Here is a 7,689-nt window from a genome sequence, read left to right on the forward strand (position 1 = left end):
TAAAAATTATATAAAAATCCTACAATTTGCTTCAGTGGTTCTCAAGCAGAGGCAAGTCTGTTTGTCTCCTATTTTCCTAAAGAAACACTTAGGAAGCTCTTACTCCAAGACATCTCAGTTCGATGAATCTTCCAGAAAAAAAACGATTCAAACGTTAAGTGACATTAAATCAGAAATATTCAACTTCTGTTCAATTTCTTTTAAAGTACTACATGGACTTCAAAGTCAAAGGTGACATCTACATGACAAATGAGTTAGCGGTCAACCTGCATTCTAGGCATTACGGGTACTTGTCGAATGGAGGAATTGATGTTTCTCATCTCTAAAACTTTGATAGAATGATTTTATTACAGACTCTAACCTTGGTTGCTTATTGAACTACCATTACGTAAAGAGCTAACCTTATATAAAATAAGAGTGTTAAAGTTGGGGGCCACCTTAATCCAATCAGCAGCAGCAACGGGACTGATGAAAATAATGTGCCTTCTGACAGAGTGCAATGAAAAGAACAGTGCCTCACTTCTGTGCTACCCCTGGCAAAGACGTGCAGCCCAGACATAACCATGAGGAAATACCAGATAAACCCAAACGGAGGGGCATTCCATGAAATGACTGGCTTGTAAATTGCAACTGTGCCAAGATCAAGAAAGTCAAAGAAAGATGAGGAACCAGATCAAAGGCGAGTAAAGGGACGTGACGACTCTCGGCAGTGCGTAATTCTAACTGGCTCCTTGTGCTCTAAAGGACACTATTAGGACAACCGGTGAAGCTTGAATGGGGTCTGATCATTAGAAGGTAGTAATGTATCTGTGTGAGTTTCCTGATTCTGGTGCTTGTACTCTGTCTACATACTACTGACATGCACACTACACTCTTCAGGGTCCAAGGTGTCAGATGGGTAACTTACCTCCAAAGAGAAAGTTCTTTGTACTCTACTTGCAACTTTTCTATAAGCTGGTGATTGTTTCAAAATAATATGTGTAATATTTCTCAAAAAAAAATATATATATATATAATCTCAAAATATATATATATATATATATATATATATATATAAATTATTGTTTTGGGGCCTCCCTGGTGGCACAGTAGTTGAGAATCTGCCTGCTAATGCAGGGGACACGGGTTCCAGCCCTGGTCTGGGAGGATCCCACATGCCGTGGAGCAACTAGGCCCGTGAGCCACAACTACTGAGCCTGTGCTCCGCAACAAGAGAGGCCGCCATAGTGAGAGGCCCACGCACTGCGATGAAGAGTGGCCCCCGTTTGCCACAACTAGAGAAAGCCCTCGCACAGAAACGAAGACGCAACACAGCAAAAATAAATAATTAATAAACTCCTACCCCCAACATCTTCTAAAAAAAAATTATTGTTTCAAAATTATGTCTATGTACCTTTAAGTTGTACCAACTCAACCCCAATGTAACCACACACTGTTCAAGAAAAAAAATTTAAATTAGCCACACCACAAAATTTAGAAACCAATATGAAAGGTGCTCACTTAAGGTTACACCAGTAAGACTATCTCACTTACCACTGAATGAGGCAGGTACTTCATAATAGCCAATAGGTAGAAACAACCCAAATGCTCATCAGCTGATGAATGATAAACAAAATGTGATATATCCATACAAAGAATATTTTTCAGCCATAAAAAAGAATGGACTTGTGATACATGCTATAACGTGGATGAACCCTGAGAACACTATGCTAAGTGAAAGAAGCCAGGCACATATATGATTCCATTTGTAGGAAATGTACAGAATCAGGAGACCAATAGAAACAGAAAGTAGCTTAGTGGTTGCCTAGGGCTACTTGGGGGCTGAAGGCACTGGGAATCATAGATGAAGGATACAGGACTTCTTTTTGAGGTGATAAAACTATTTCAAAATGGACGGTGGTAGGGTTTCCCTGGTGGCGCAGTGGTTAAGAATCCATCTGCCATTGAAGGGGATACAGGTTTGATCCCTGGTCCGGGAGGATCCCACATGCCACCGAGCAGCTAAGCCCGTGTGCCACAACTACTGAGCCTGTGCTCTAGAGCCCGCGGACCACAACTACTGAGCCCGCATGCCACAACTACTGAAGCCCGCGTGCCTAGAGCCCATGATCCGCAACGAGAAGCCACCGCAGTGAGAAGCCCGCACACCACAACGAAGAGTAGCCTGTGCTCATCGCAACTAGAGAAAGCCCGCGCACAGCAACAAAGACCCAAAGCAGCCAAAAATAAATAAATAAAATAAATTTATTAAAAAAAAATACACTATGCTAAAAAAAAAAAAAAGGACTGTGGTAATGGCTGCACAGATTTGTGAATATATTAATAAAACACTGAATTGTACACTTCAACTGGGTCAATTTTATAGTATGTGAAATATATCTCAATAAGGCTATTAAAAATAGGGTCAGGCTATATTTCTTTTCTCCTAAAAAATGTGTAAATTACACAATGTACTCTGTTTATCCACTTGTTCATTTATTCTGCAAATACCGTGCAACTGAATACTGCTGAACTCAAACACGGGTAAGAACAGACACAGCGAAGTGGCTGCCGAACATTCCTTCCTCTGTCACTATTCACGTTTATAAGTTACTCATGAACATGAATGGGCACATGAACATGAATGAGCACAGGTGAAGAGAACCACGTATACGGACTAGGCTCACAATCTTGGGTATCCACAGTACCGTTTAAACCTTTGTTTATTGAAGAGGGACAGCTTAGTGCATTCACTTAAACAACCTGCACCTTTAAATTGTGGCTTGACAAAACTGCCACATTCCCAGGGTATGAAATATTTGGAAATCTACTAAATACTACTGTGTTCTTGGTTTAAGCCACACGTACACAAAAACATACAGTTGTAGTGATTATGGTATCAGATGGACCCATTCTCCCAAATCCTGTTGTCCACGTCATTCTTTCCTTCATACTCCCATTTCTCTCTCTCCCACCATTTTTCAAATACACTGATGAGGGTACCAGAAGCACATGTCTTTGGAATTTGATTTTGATTTCTTCTCTTATTTTAGGAATGTAGCCTCCAGAGAAATTTGTTTTAGCTTCCTCTTCCTCAAAGGCTACTATGACCAAGTGAGTGAGTGTCATTTTTCTCTCAGAGTCTCAGATTTAAACCAATGGTTCTCTAAATCTAGTCTTCCAATCAGCAGAAACAGCGTCACCTGGAAGCGTGAGAGAAATGCCGATCACTGAGCTCCACCCCAGACCAACTAAATGGGAAGCTGGGGGCGCGGCCAGGCAACCCGTGTCTTCGCAAGTCGTCCAGGTCATCTGATGAACTCTAAGGTTTGAGAAACAATGACCTGGATCATTACTTCTCAAAGTCAAGTGTGTGTAGATGTCACCTGGGAACTTGATGAAAAGGCAGGCTCCATCCTGATTCAATAGGTTCTGCTAGGGCACAGAAATCTGAGTTTTTGGAAGAGCTCCACTTGCTTCTAGCTTAGGTCACTGGGGCATGGGGGCATGGTTGGCAAGGTCAGGGTCACTCTCTCTGATGCATCAGTGTTTACGAGAAATCTCACCACATCACAGTGTGGCTTAAGGAATGGGATTCATTGGGAAACAGGGCAAGTTCCAAAGCCTAGGGCAGTGAGAAAAGAGAAGCCATTGCTTCCATCCACTCGTCATCCTCCAGAGAGATGTTCAGAGGCCAGCATGGCCGGACACACAGTTTGGGCACTTATAGCCCCTCCTGTCATGAGGAGCTGAGTGTGTGTGCAGCCCTCCCAGCCCCCCACACACACACTGGGGAACGGAGGGAGAAGCCCTTGGATCCCACTGTCCATGCAATCCAGAGAGACCAGTGAGGGCCACACTGAAAGCTCAGTTCGTTGCACCGCAAACGTCTACAGACCATGCTTGGAGAAGTGCCTTCCTAGACTAGTATGCAAGCTCTGACCTTCTGGATTTCCTTAATACGTGGCTTTTTCCACCTCCCATCCTAGAGGAAAACAATTATTGAAGTGCCTTACTTGTGAGATTTCATTTCCTTTCCAACCCTGATCACAGGCTCCCTCCTACAAAGGGAAGGATGTGAGGTCACGGATGTGTTGATTAGCTCTATGGGGGAACCCTTTCACCATCTACACGTACACCAAATCATCACCGTGTACCCTTTACGTATCTTACAATTTGATTTTTCAACCATACCTCAAAAATACTGAAAAAAAAGAAGAGGAATCCAAGTTAGAAGCACCCCTAAAAGATTTGGTCCCAACATGGCTCGGTAGATACACGATATATTAAATTCATAGAGTCCGTATCTTCAAATGAAATTGCAGAAGAGGGTTAGGAGAGCCAGTAAAATGCAAACACAGCCTGGACACATGAAGCCTTGGGGTGACGTGTCTCGACTGAGGTTACCAGTAGAAGGGCTTCCACAACACAGCCAGCAGCCCAACACAGAGCCTCAGGTGCTCAAGATGGGGATGGGGGTGAGGACGGAGGGTTGACACAGATGGGAAAGGGCAACGCATCCCGTACCACAAAGCCACCAGACGCCTGATTCCCAGGCTGCTTTGTTGAGGGCGTACATGAAACATCTTTGCACAGACGGAGTGTGTTCTCTACTGGGGCAGGGTTGAAAAGACAGGAGATAAAATGAGGGCCTCCACCCAGTTCTCGGAACCTCAGGATTCTGTTCATCCTCCCACTGCGGTCGGGCAGGCGAAGTCATACTTGCATTTGAATCCCAGCACAGGAGACTGAAAACGACAAGCATTCTTTTTTACTTGAAGGGGGAATTCAAGTTGGTAACAATATTCCAACTAGGGTCTTTCCAAGGGGACGGACTCCAAGGTTTTGAGCGTAGGATTAAGTTCCTCAGTCCTGCGAGATGCTACAGGGTGAACCACTTGCCAAAATGTTTACTCTTCCAGCTGACAGGAGAAAAGTCCTAATGCCTGTCAAAGGGGGACTGGCACGATTCCCTCAGAACCACACAAGGATCAAAGCACCCTTCCCCACATCTTCCACTAGAGACCAGCAATTTAGCTACATTTAGGACAAGTCAACATCACTTTTGCCTTATTAACTTTGTAACAATAATAATAATAAATGAAGCCCAGAAAGCTAAAACATTATTTTACTATTTGGATACCGTTTTAAAAATACACACTAAAAGTAAGAATCTGGTGTTCAATAGCAGAAGTTCAAACTATATATATATATTTTTAATAAAGGACCAAGATCAGCTGCTAGTATATTACCACAAACAAAACATGTTTGTGGCCACATTATGGGAAATATGTTTTTTAAGCATTAAGTCAAGAAGCCTAGTATTAAACTTATAACCAGAGGGCAGGGCAAACCCAGTACCAGTGCCTAGATTGGTCTTTTATATTGTAGGACAGTGCCCCCTGCAGGAACAACAAATATCCTTTACTTCACAGTAAAGGTTTTCAGCCACCTAAATTTTCTGTTAGATTTGGTTACTTAGTAAAGTAACAGACAGGTGAGAAGTCTTGTTAGTATATTTCATACTGAAATCATACTGTGTTTGTAGCACTAATTCAGATCACATACGATGTGCAAAAACAAATCTTTAGTTTCTTCCTAAGAAGAAAATATTAAACCGCATTATAAAAATTTCCACAAAGGGAAGCTGTTTGCCAAGCATACATAATAAACAGATACAAATCACCTTTAAAGCAATTAAAAAACACAAACTAAAGTTTACCACTACATGCCATGTCTCTTCACTGTGCAGTGGGGAAATGATTCCCACAGTCAGAAAACTAATTAAAATACATCATAGGGGACTTCCCTGGTGGTCCAGTGGTTAAGAATCTGCCTTCCAATGCAGGGGATGCGGGTTCGATCCCCGGTCAGGAAACTAAGATCCCACATGCCGCGCGGGGCAAGTAAGCCTACGCGCTGCAACTACTGAGCCCGTTAGCTCTGGAGCCCATGCACCACAACTAGAGAAGCCCACGTGCCACAATGGAGATCCTGCGTGCTGCAACCAAGACCTGACACAGCCAAATAAACAATTAATAAATAAATATTTAAAAAAATAAAAATAAACTACATCATAGTGTATTTCCGATTTGTTCTCACTTTAAAATAACACTTTATCTAAAGTTCTATGTTTACCAATGAATTATCCCTACGTTCTATTTATGATAGATAAAATAATCCCACAAATCCAGTCTATCCTCAGCAAGCACAGTTAAATTCTGAAAGGGGTGGGGAATAAAGCAATTAACAGTAAAAAATAGATATTAAATAAAAAATTAGATATTTTATTGTCAACTAAATCGACAATAACAAAGTACATAATCATCCAAAATATTTCTCCTTAGGAATTACTTTGAGAGAGTACAGGTGCTGTAGACTGAGTTCTCTGGAAGCAGACACTGAGATGGATCCAGCAGGGGGGTACTGTCAACTGAAATTTTAAAAACGCACACCGTGAGAGCTGCGAGTTTCAGTTTTATTCAGGGGCTGTACTGAGGACTACAGCCAGACAACAGCGTCTCGGGAGCTCCGAGGGGAAGCTCCAAAGAGGCAGTGGGATAAGCCAGAGTATATGTGATTTTCTGAGGAATACACACAGTCAAGCACACCTCTCAGGAGGTGGCTACTGCTGGTCACGAGGAACAGCTCTCTCCGCCAATGATTTCGGTGCTTTTCTAGGTGTGGGTTGATAATTGTTTTCCTGAGATCTCTCTAACTACCGAAGGGCTTGATGTATCCCAAGCACAGAGCACCTCGGGCTGGTTTTCACCCTGAAGCCCTTTCAGCGTGCACTGTTGGTCAACTACGGCAGTGGTTCATGACCTAACGCTTGCAGAACCCAAGCGTGAGCATCCGTCTTTGTTTTACAGCATGACTTACGGATCGACACACGTGGAGAGGAGGAGAAAAGCTGAGCTGCCAGGCAGCCCTGACCAAGCTCTGGCCGAGCCCCGGGGGTGCAGGAGTGGATACACCTGTGACAGTTGTCCTGTGCCGCCCTGGAGTGCTGGGGCTTTCTATCCCTACCCCAAACACTCTTTGCATGGGGGTCACCCCGGGAAAGATAAGCACTTGAGCAAAAGGATGCTCTGTAGCTGAAGCAACTCCGTCCTAACCACCACTCCCCACCACCCACGCTGGGCTGCAAGACCTCCCTGGAAGGGGCATCTGGGCGGACTGCTGCGAGTCCCCGAGTCCACCTCTGCTGTCCATCCCTGCTCGGGGACCACGTCTGCCTGTTCTAGATCCTGGATCCTCCTCCCAGAGGAAATTTAGCACAAAGCCAGTAGGACGAACCCCAGCCCCAAGTGCTGCATCTGACCTTAGACACGCCCACCCTCCGCGACCACCTCTGCTGGCCGGCTAGCTCTGCCCTGATGGAGCAACACAGGTCCTCATCCCTGAGGGGTAGGAGCCCAGACACGATGTTCTTCTAAATGCAGTCTGGCTGCACGTCTTCATTTCGGGGAAAATAAGTCACTTTGGAGACACACCTCTTTCTCCCTCCCTCACCGGGTTAACAGCCACCCTATCTCATCTCATGACGAAGGTCTCCTCTTCTTGACTATTGGAAGCAGAGAGCCTCAAGTGCCCAGGCAGCAGCTGTGGCTCATCCTCTCACTGGATTCTTCCTTGTACCCTGACAAATGTGTAGCGTCTTTGGCGACCAGCGCCTGTAATCCTGCAAAGCTGAGCACTACAGGGGCA

The sequence above is a fragment of the Mesoplodon densirostris genome, chromosome X (assembly GCF_025265405.1).
Source record: "Mesoplodon densirostris isolate mMesDen1 chromosome X, mMesDen1 primary haplotype, whole genome shotgun sequence".
Lineage (NCBI taxonomy): Eukaryota > Metazoa > Chordata > Mammalia > Artiodactyla > Ziphiidae > Mesoplodon > Mesoplodon densirostris.